This window comes from Thermobia domestica, chromosome 12 (assembly GCF_964235325.1).
Source record: "Thermobia domestica chromosome 12, izTheDome1.hap1.1, whole genome shotgun sequence".
Taxonomy (NCBI): domain Eukaryota; kingdom Metazoa; phylum Arthropoda; class Insecta; order Zygentoma; family Lepismatidae; genus Thermobia; species Thermobia domestica.
The window spans coordinates 223,248,836-223,261,503 of NC_137465.1; positions in this window are offsets into that span (position 1 = coordinate 223,248,836).

Consider the following 12,668-nt stretch of genomic DNA (forward strand, 5'->3'; position numbering starts at 1 on the left):
ATAGGATTAAAGGACTTCAAGAGGAGTTTCATACTTTCTAGGAAAAGTATATTTTTGCTAAGGAGATGGAGCGTTTTAATGGACCTAGGAATATCAATCGACCTCCTGATAATGGGACAGAACCAACACCTCATTCCCAAGTAATTTTTGAAGATAGCGGATCATCGGTTGATAGTGAAGCGAGCACTGGATCAGGAAGAAAAACGAAGCATCCTACACGGAAGAGTAAGAACTCTCACGGTAACTGTAAGTGTTCTAAATCTTATAGTACTGATATGCCTTTGCGATTCAGTGAAATAAAATCCTGAACAAAATTCAGTAGTGTACCTGAGGATATCCCGGCTAGGGTATTTATAGAAAAATTCGAGGATGAGTGCGAATTAATGGGAATTAAAGAGTCGAAATTCATGAAACTTCTTCCTCATGTTTTATTGCCCCCATGTTTGACTTGGTACAAAGCAATCCGAGATAACATTAATGGGTATTCTGATTTTAAAGAGGCGCTATTGGCAAACTATGAAAACGACTTCATGTTAGCAAATAGGGACGCATTGCTAAGAACGAAATCATTTGACCCTAAGATACATAAAAATGTTACTGAATTTGTAGTGGCCACATATAATGAATTAAAAGCACTCAACCCAAACCAACCAGAATCACGTATAATAGCATCTGTCCGTATTTTATTACCATTTAGATTACAACAAATGTTGATGACCGCTCAATGTGTCAATTTTAATCATTTAATCATTTTAGTTCAGAGCTCCGAAAGTCAATTTCTAGCACAAAGAAATAGCAGAAATCCAGAAAAAAGTCAGGTTACCTCTAGACGTAATAATATTAATTATGCGCACATTCGAAATTTAAATATTCAAAATAAAGATAGTGTTAATTCTCAAGGAAATAGTGTCCGTTATTTTGGTACTAGAACAAATAATCAAAATAGTACCGGCAATTCAACTCAACCTAATTATAGATATGGTAACGGTAACAGAAGTTACCGAAATTATAATAGGAATCCTAGTAGAAATCGCAATACGAATCAGCGTAATTGGTCACAAAATAGACTCCTAGATGGACAAATTTGCAGTAACAGAAACTCAAATTCAGTATCTTTAAGTAATCGATCGGAACATACTCAAGAGTGCGGAATACAATGTACTTTATTAGATTATACTTAGAATTTTCTTAATGTTTATGTTATTCTTTTATGTTAATTTAATATTTGTGTGTTAACCAATATTTCATTTTAATCAGTTGTGATCCAATATCAAACCACGTTATCTTATAATTTAATTAACACCAAATGTGTTGATTTTTCCTATCATAATTTCATCTTATTTTTCTTCTTCTGAATTCTATATTATCTATGTCGTATTTTACCTATGTAATGAATATATGAGACACCTAATTATCAAATGCAGGAAATATATTTTGTAACATCCTTATTTATAATGAGTTTAAATATTCAGAGAGCCTCGACCATGTTTCTTAAAAAAAAAAAAACTATGCTTGGACCAACAACAAATTTTTAATTGTTCATAATTTTTGGAATAGACCCTCCTCTACGATATTATAAAGAATTTGAAGTATAATTAATTATAAAAGAATATAATTGATATAAAGAATAAATAAAATGGAATATAAAGATATATATTTATATGTATTGTGAATTTTGTATATACGAGGGCTATCCAATAATTAATGTATGCTTATCTTTGTAAAGTTGTCATACGGTCCAGAATTCTTTCTAGAAGTGCTAAATCACTTCAAGAAGTCCTGTCGGGAGCCATTAAAGATAGAACGACAGCATGTATTATTCGGCATGCATGTATTATTCTTTACCTGCACCATTTAGATATTTTAATCAAAGGTGTTATAAACTAGCCAACTGTTTAATTATTTTATATAGGTTAGAAGAAGAAGTTATATTTTATTTTAAGAAGTTATAATTATATAAATGTTTTGTATCTTAGAATGTTGATTGTGTAACGATAGCAACGATATAACATATGGTAGTAAGATGGCTGTAAGCAGCCTAGATTTAACTATACAATAAATGCATTCGAACAAAGCAACATTTGCAGTTTTTGTGCTAATTTAATACGTGTGCAACTCACTTATTTGAACTATGGCTCAACGATTACGTTGTACTACAGACGTCCGCCTGTTTCTATTTGTAGATGATACAGCCTTTCTTGCTCTTGACAAAACTATTCAGGATATCAATCTTTCATTACAAATCGCCATCGATCGTTTCACCCACTGGTGTTCTAAATGGAAACTCAAGATTAACGCCACAAAAACTCAAGCTATTGTATTCATACCACCCGTAAACGCACTAAAGTCCACCGAAATCCTCACTTCATGTCCATAATACGCCCATCATTCCCACACGAACCGTTACATACTTAGGTATAATTTTCGACCATCGTTTAACTTGGAAGCCTAATCTTAAACGTGTTCAAACTAAAGTCTATAACCGCCTAAATCTCCTGAAACGACTAATTCGCACAACCTGGGGACTCAAAGCACCCGTTGTTCTCAACACATACAAGGCTTTCCTCTAACCCATGCTCACTTGTGGTTTTCGGCATGGATCTTTGCCCCTTCTTCACACTACCAAAAAATAGCCATTTTTAAAAGACATGCTTTCCGCATTTCTCTCCCCAGCTCAACCCATGATTTATTTTCCTTAATATCATTTCCTATACTCAGCTACCATCTAGGAAGTCTCCGCTTAAAATTCATCACTCAACGCTACATACATCACTATCCTCTACTGTTTGAAACTTGCACCATCTTCAACTTCAATCATAGCCTGCACGCTACCATAATACTCCACTTCATCTTCTCTTTACATTATATTGCTACACATCCTTCCAGACCATTTCGATCTACATATCCTCGAAGACTATCGTTTGCATGTCAATCTTCCCCATCTTTTTCCATCCTATGCACAGTCATTCCATCTCACTAACAGGGTTCACCACGTCTCCATTAGCCTAGGGCTATCCTTAGGCAGAAGATAATCTCATTCTTCTTTCTAACAAACTTGTGTTGTGGCGTCAAGAGCACTTCACCTCATCACTCATTTTCATCTGCCTTATGATTTCTCTTTCTTTGCTCTTCGTTTCTTGTATTAAATTTCTCACACTCGTTATATTGTTTTCTACGCTTATTAAATGTGAATGTGTCTTCCATCCTGTAAATATGTATGTGAATATGTATGAATGTGTTTCTACCCTTATTTCTGTATTATATACTCTGTTGTATTTATGCTCATGTGTATACCTTGTTTATGTTTCAGCATAACCGCAAATATGTTTATGATCTCAAAGATCATAAAGACCTTTCCACCATAATGATGATGATAATAATAAAGTTTAATAAATATATAACACAGCCCATAGCCCAACAACATGGAATATGTCTCAATATTACTCTAATAAACAAACCATACTAAATCTCCAGTACATAATCTTTTCTGATCAATATATCTTCAATCAATATCTAGTGATTTAATATTCCTACTCTTTATAGAGATCTTGTATAAACAAATCGATCAATATCTATTACAAATCGTAATTCCAAATATTCCACATCCATCTAGATTTCACTCAATCCATCAATCTTCCCTGTATGCACATCCACCATACCATATTTAATTTTACCATATCAACTTGCAACTGATCTAATACTTATTCACGCTTCTTTAGTTCACCAATAACCAACTGCTCTATTATTCCATTTCGTTTTTTAACTTGTTCTAACTCCTCATTTCTCTTTTTTTTTATTCATCTGCTAAACATTGTATCAATTCGTGTTTACAGTCACAATTTTCATGCTGTATTTTTTCTTGTTCATCTTTTTCTTCTTTCATTCTCTCCTCTTCTACTATTTCGTTTGTTTCTTTGACAACCTCGTCTACCGTATTCTGTTTGTTAATAGCTTCACCAACTGGGATTGCTTTCAGTAATATTTGGTGTCTTTTGGTTTTCCACTAATTTTTTATTCTTCTTTCCTTTCTTTCTATATTTCTTCTCGTACGTTGTAATATGTCCATAATTATCGTGTACTTCTTCTTCTTCTTTAGACTCTAAGTCACCAATAACCTTTAGATTACTTTTTAAACCTTGATTTCCTTCTTTGTGACTGATTACTGAACTGTCCTGTTCAAAAGTTTTAACTTCTTTCTGTACTTCTGTCTGCATGATAACCAAGCCATTAATAGAATGCTCCATTGCCACTTTCAAACCTCCACCATCCTTGTTTGCAAACAAAGAGATTTTGGAATTGTTTTCCGCACAATTTACTTGACCAGTAATGTAGTTACTCGCTTGCACTACGTTTGCTTGAAACTGTTGTATTTGCTGCACTCTATTCGAAGAAGTTTTGCATTTGCAGGTGTATGCAAAATGATTATGTCTGTGGCATGAGAATCATTGTTTTCCATATGCAGGACAGTTATGGAAAGCATTAAATTTGTTACACCTTCTGCATGGAAACTTCTTTCTTTGATTTTTATTTACTTGTAAACACCGTTAACAAACAGTTCTTACCCCCTGTTGATTATTCTGCATTTGCTTAAACGAAACTTGCGCATTAGAATCCTCCAAATCACAAGCCATTTGTACTGCTTCCTGAAACGTTTAATTGTCCTTACAAAGTAACAAATTTCGGATTCGGTTGCTTGGTAGTCCAAAAACCAATTGTTTACATAATGCATAATGCTCTTGATATTTTTCTAATACACACGTGGAAACAGCGTTCTGGAGCTCTGTTGCAAACTGCATGACATTTTGGTACTATTTCTGTTTCATAGAATGAAATTTAAAGCGATGCGCCCATTTGCTGTACGAGATTTCTGAGTTGCTCACCAAAACATCCTGTCTTTGATCTTGCTCTGAAGACGAAAAAGATGCCATAAAATCTGAGTTAGAAAGCGTTGTTCGAAATTGACTGCGCCAATGTTAAAACTATTGGAAAATATACACACGACCACTACTGAATTAATCTATACCTTTATTCTTAATCTGTACCAACCGCAACTCAGTTAATTATCTTCATAATATTCCACAATTACACTAACATGGAATGTCTCAATATTACTCTAATAAACAAATCATACTATATCTTCAGTACATAATCTTTTTCTGATCAATCAATATCTAGTGATTTAATATTTCTACTCTTTATAGAGATCTTGTATAAACAAATCGATCAATATCTATTACAAATCGTGATTCCAAATATTCCACATCCACCTAGATTTCACTCAATCCATTAGAATCTATATTCATTACATGAACTGTTTACACCGTATATCTCAGTGGCGTATTTAGGGGGGTGGCTTCCGGGCTTAAGCCCCCCCCCGAAATCTTACTTAGTATAGTAAAGTAAATGAAATATTTGCCAGAATTTTCACATTTCCAGGCAAAGCCCCCCCCGAAACTTAGCAAAGCCCCTCCCGAAATAAAATCGTAAATACGCCACTGGTATATCTCCTAGCAATATAATCATATGGGTATGTGTCATTATATCAAAACCTTGCAAGCCTATGGCCTCATTCCATACCTACCAACAATAATGTTCTTCAAAGATTTGTTAAGTCATATTTTATAAATATTTAAAACTAGTTTAACGAATGCTATGGAACCCTTAAACCCCACAAAGATGTCAATTTATTTTTTAATATATTAAATGCTTTGTTAGAGCACAAAATTAATGTTTCGAAATTGTACCGTCCAGTAAGCAAATCCCACATGCCTATGTCCTCTCTCTTTATTTCCTCATATTCTGGTAACCATTGGTAGTACCGACCTGCGATTTTTGGTAGACACATAACTGTAATATTAATCAAAATTTTCTTAAGACATATTTTGGAAATGTTTACAAATGCAAGTTTCGAGATCCCCATGCAACTTCCAAAATCTATAGGGATGTTAGTTTTAGATTGAAACTACATATGTGATTATTGTTACGTCTCAGTTCTTAATTTTTAAAAATTGTACCACCCATACGTAAACACCACACCTATAAGGTGTCGCTTTTTATATCCCTACATTTCGGTAACAATAAGGCATACCCAATTGCGGTTTTCTGTAAAGAGATATCTGTGTTCTTCTTTACAACATTTAGGACACATACGGTATATTTCATATATTTCCAAATGCTGAAATTATGTATTCACCGTTCCCCCGAACCCCATTAGGTTATCTAGTTACCTAGTTTTGCATAGTAATATATTTCGAGTTGTTAAATGGCAATAAGTACTTTTCGTTAATTCATCGTTCTCCCATAAAAAAACTTAAATGTCCGTACCCGACCCGTCTTTGAAAAAAAAATATTTATCAGTATTTAATAAAATGTATTATTTTTTAAATTTTAACGGTCTCATTACGCTTATTAGCACTTTCAAATTTGTATTTTATCTGTAAATAACTCAATGGACACACGCCTAACATTTTCGATGGTGATGTATTTAACATTTGCAACCTTTTATATACTATATGGTTAGCGGTCGTATCTTTGGCGCGGGAGACTCGGGGACTATTTTCGGTAGTATCGCATACAGTACGGATTGCACTCTAAGATCTAGGTCTTACATAACCTAGGTGCTCAAAGAAACGGTAAACTCTAAACCAATCAAACTATTCTTTTATAGTTCAGAAATTAGCCTATCAAACAGTTACGGGGTCACAAACCCCTTACTTTGATTTCTAACTCATAAGAAATTAGTTTTATATTCCGGTTTTGCATTATCTTTTAATACAACATATAACTGCAAATATTGTATCTACAATATTATATATTTCATACCCTTTGGGGATCCCATGGTACAATCTGTACCATACGGGGTGTTTCATGGTACATTGCGTTATAACTCTCCTATTTGAGCTTTTTCGTCCGTTTTTTTTTGTTTGTTTTTTGTTTTTCAATTCCAGAGGCATTGTAGAAGACATTAAGTATGGTTTCACAACTTCCTGCGTCGAGACATAGGAGGTGATGACGTCATAATTCTAAAATATATATTTTCGTGTAATATTTTTTGAGGGCGTTTATGTAAACTATTTTGGCGGGCTTATTTTTACACTTAGAAGATTGAAATTTTGCACAAACATTCAGTTCACCGAGTAGTATTTACCAGATTTTTTTCAGATTTCTGCGTTAAAACAGGGGGAACCAGAGGGGCTAAAAGTTGAAAAAAGGGATATTTTTACCCAAAAATCCCGTTTTTCCTCATTTTCCCGCCTTAGATACATGATGGAGACACGTGAGTCATACTGTCTGAAGGGCAGTTCTATTCTGAAGAGAATGATGTGCGACAAATGGCCCTAGGGTAATTAGGGAAGTGTCAGGGAATTTTTATCAAAATATACTTCTGTATAGGGGAATTTCGGACATTTTCGGTATTATTTTTTGCGGGTTTATTTTTGTACCTACAAGATTGAAATTGTGCAAACATTCAGTCCACCAAGTAGTATTTACCAGGTTTTTTGTTTAGATTTCTGCGTTAAAACAGGGGGGTACAGACGGGCTAAACGTTGAAAAGGGAAATTTTTACCAAAAAATCCCTTTCACTGGATTTTCCCGCCTTAGATACATGATGGGGACAAGTGAATGGTACCGCCTGAAAGGCAGTTCTATTCTGGAGAGAATGATGGGCGAAACATGACCCTAGGGTAATTAGGGATGTCTCAGGGAATGATTAAAAATTTCCCTTTCTATACGGGAATATGGGACATTGTTGGTATATTTTTTTTTGGCGGGCTTACTTTTGCACCTGGATAATTGGAATTGTGCATAAACATTCAGCCCACCGAGTAGTATTTACCAGATTTTTTTCAGATCTCTGCGTTAAAACAGGGGGGTCCAGGGGGGGCTGAAAGTTGAAAAAAAGAATATTTAGACCCAAAAAATCCCGTTTTTCCTTATTTTCCCGCCTTAGATACATGATGGAGACACGTGAGTCATACCATCTGAAAGGCAGTTGTATTCTGAAGAGAATGATGGGCGAAACATGACCCTAGGGTAATTAGGGATGTCTCAGGATTTTTTTTTTACCTGAATCATGGTATTTTACGGTAATTTGGGGCATGGTGGGAATTCCTGATAAAATTTCTCCCGCCCTTGGTATTCAAGATAGAAACTTGAAATTTGGCACACACATTCAGTATAGCAAGTGCTATTTATCAGATTTTTTTTAGATGGCTACGTTCAAACAGGGCCGCTCAAGAGGGGCCCAAAGTGCGAGGGAAAAAAATTCTCTCCGAAATTTTCCCTTTGACATCATTTTTCCCGCTCCTGGTATATGGTATGAGCATGCAATTGGTACCATTTGAAAGCCAGCTCTATTCTGAATAGAATGAGGTAGGCCTATGAACAATGATCCTAGGATAAATAGTGACGATGCAGTAGCTGCTTGACTGGAAGTCTAAAAAATAGCCCCAAAACCCCGGATCCGGAAAGAGTTAAGGTGGATCGAAACCCAGAAATCAGTACATATTTTAGCTCATTGTCTTAACTACTGCGCAATGAAACGTTACATATTATAAATATTGTACTATAAGATAGAGTAATGTTTCAGGTACAGCACAAGACACTGATTCATTTGGTTGTCTCCCATGATATCGAAAAATGTATCAAATAAAAGAAAATATTTTATTCGTTTCACAATGAGCACACAAGATGTCACTTCCTGTAAGATCTTACTTGAAGTGCTCATTTTTACGAAATGTTCCTTTGTATGTGTAAAGTATTTTAAAGTAACGATCTTATTACGAAATAGATTTATTGTTTGACCGTTTTTCGTGTTATGTTTCATATTTTATTTAAATATTAATTTACATTTAAGGAAATAGATTTTGAGACGAAACTTGCGCAGAACGCCATAATGCATTGTTGCCAAATTTGTACGTTTACTCTAGTAGTCACAATAAGAAAATTCCTGGATTCTAGCGTTGCAGTTCGAGAAGCGGAATTGCGGTAAGAGTCGAAAACTAATTTCTCTAATACGTATCCAAGCAGAATTCCGTGATTACTTCCTTTATTATCTGCCATCAGTAAATACTCGACACTATCTGGCAACGCCACACTATTCATGCGGTTAACATAGCACTGGGAACACCTAGTGGTCTACCTCGGCGAGAGGAAATCAAGCACGATAACCAGTACATAATATTTCAGCAAAATTTGTGAGAAAGTAAGTTAGGACACATTGTTCGATTTTTAGTGTTATTCACAAACCAAATACTGCAAAATCGTCTCAGCCATTAACTTTTAGGAAAGAAAAGCTTGGAATGAAACTCATCTCTCTACTAAGGTATCCTTCCTAAGCATGGACGCCAGAAGGGAGGCAGGGTGGAGCTTGGTAGCCCTGGCTTACGAAAGTGTATACGTAATGTAGCAAACCACGTATATTAAATACTTGAAATACCAGACGTAATATAAGCAACCATGAGACGCCCCCCCTAGAAAATTTTCTTCGGACGACCCTGTTTCTAAGTTTTTAAAGGTGAGATAACTTATGTTATAGAATTATCACTGAAATTTCATTTATGTATGATCATAAGCGGCTGAACCTTTGTTTAGTAAATCATTGTAGAATCACTCTGTTCTATCAGTCAATTACCCCTGAATAATTCATTGAAAGAGAAATAATTTATATTGTTTTTAGCATACTCACTGAATGAAGTATAAACTACGCTGTAAGAGAACTTGCTGTATTGTAAAATATGATAATGAATTTGTATTATGTGTTATGAAATATAGACAATTTCTTTTGTAGATGTGTTTTCTAGAAAATAGCAATTTTCAGTTTTCACTTCCAGTATAGTACCTTTCTTTACTTGGTTCAGGAAAGAAAGGTCTTAAAATTTCCATGGATAACCTCAAAATTTGCTCTAGTTTCAATAATCACTTTTCAGATAACAAGATACACTGTTGCTAAACCATCAGAGTCCAAGTTAGAGACAACGGGGTGTAAATAAGCAGTTAAGTGGAAACGTAACTGTTGTTCTTTCCTTTTGGTTTCTACTTGCTTTACAAAGTCCTCAAATGATATTTAACTTCAATTATTTATGTCTGCGTGTGTGTGTTGTCCCATATTATTACGTTAAAAAAGTACATTTTAACAACACATGAATAACTGTAATTAATTCCCAAACATCTTATAGCAATGTCATTTTATTTCCTCCAGAAACTTACACGTGGAGCGAATTTCATTCCAGGAATTATCAGGAGGGGAATTCCACCAAGCACGTAAATTCTTCGCATCCTGGTAGGCATCAGAAAATTGGAAGAAAACATACGCATACACAATTTCATTTGTTTTGTTAGACTTAGAATTTATATTCCTGGGCTTTCAACATCTATGGGAATTTTAACCCGTCGCGTATGAGGGATGACGTTCCTCGAATATCACACTATCCGGGGAAAGGAAAGGAAGGTAGCGGCCTGGGACCTATATATTAGGTACCATCCCGGCATTTGCCAGGTGTGAATGAGGAAAACCCAGGTAAAGCTCATTCAAGATGGCTATTTGTTTTGTTACATTATATTTGTTACTTGTCTGTTTATTCACTCTTATTGTCCCCATACAAAGAGACATTTTGCATACAAACACAAAGTTTCTTTAGAATAAAATATTAGGTGTTAATGTGTACTTTCTATGAAAAACGTTTTAGTTCATGTATAATTCCACAAAATTAGAACAGTTTGAAGTAAATTATAACAATACATTTCATTGGGACATGCTGTACAATTTTTCTAATCGTATTGTTAGTTCCACGAAACTGCTTGTATTCCCTTCAGACGTTACAATTTCCGTTTCCTCCTTCCACTTGTTGGAAAATCCTTAAAACTGGTTTATATTAAATGAAATTTGTCCCATCTAAGTAGGACACACTAAACTATAATCAAATTCTCTCGAAAAGCTCCATTTGTATTTGTAAGCTCCTGACATCTGTTGGTAACTTCTAGATATGTTTTCCTTTCCGTTCCTCTCTGACATCTACTGGGGAGATAATAAACTACCATCTATCTTTCAGGGAATAATTATTTTTTTCATTTATTAAGATCACTCACAAGTAAGGTTTCCCAGGTGATACACGCCGATTTTAATCAAACTTCACAGGTTTGTAGAACAGCAAAAAATAAGCGATACGTATTTTTTTATAGCGGCCCATATGCATATTTAGGCGGTATAATAGGGCTGTCAAATTGGGACAACAAAGCATACTTTAGGTAATAGCGCGAAAACGAGAAGAGATTGCCAAACGTTGTAAAGGAACAAGTTGTCATGACACGATAAGCATTTCAATAGCACATAGCGCTTCCACGGGGATAACACACAACATCCACAAATGGACCAATCAGGGATGAAAATCAGTCACATAGCTTTATCTATTACGCGGAATCCAAATAACGTAGGTAAGAATAAAGAACGATAAAGAATAAGTGATACGTGTTTTTTCGTTTTTGCAAGATGAGACAAAAAACGTAAATAGATGCATCGTTATCTCAATGTCGAAAGATTGGAGAACTGGGAATATGAAGATGTGAACGCCTGTATGAGAGGCAACCTGTCAATCAGTGTTGTAGAACTGGTTGCAGGTGACAGGTAGAATCCTGCTCGAGAGATAAATACCAAACATAGTCTTGTTGTTCAATGGTTTATAGTTATATCTACTAGTAGTTAGTAATTGCGAACAGTTCAATGCTCATGATCAGTAATTTAAAAACTGATCAGTAATCACACGATAACTCTTGAACAAATGAACTTTTCTTTATTACGTTTTATTTTTGCAATAGATAGCTAGAACGATTATTTCTATCGAATTAGATTGAATTGAATTAATAAGATTGATTCGATTGATCGATTCCGAATTCGATTGATTCCATTAATGAATTAAGGGATAACGGCGTCTTTAGCGCAGACTATCCATATCTATATCCAATATATGTAAGCAAAATTTTTAATTCTGGTTTTGAAACAAATAACGAGAGAATTTACCTCGACCTAGTTCGTTAATGGAAACAATCCCTTAACGGTGATTTTTAACGGTGACTTTCTATAGGCCATATCCCGTAAATGTTAACGAATTTTTAAATTCTGTTTTAGCAACGGACAGCTAGATCAATTATCTTGACTGAGTTTGTTAATATTGTCGATTTGTTAACGAATTAACAAATAACGGGGAATTAACGATGGTTATCGATAGCCCATATGACATGTATGCAACAGCAAGACCAAGACCAGGGATCTCGATCCAAAAAATGAAAATAAATCTTTGAGTTTTACGTCCCACGATTACGCCGGTTAGGCTAAAGGATGAGTAATGAATGATGAATGAGTAATGAGTGATGAGGAGTAATGAATGAAAATGGTGGAATGAAGAAAATGGGAGAACTAAGGGGAAACCCACACACACGGTGTTTATCCACGACAAAGTACACTTAACGGGGGCTGGGATCGAACTCGGGACTGCAAGCACAAGAAGTGAACGCTCTACTACTGAGCCACCGCGGCCCGAGCTCGATCCAAGACTAATAGACCTACTATACCTCCAAGACTCGCGAAAGGCCAAAGAAAGAATCTTATACGCATACTACTTGAATATTTTCCCCGCGCAGCATAGTCGCTAACGCTCTCGTGCTTGGTGATG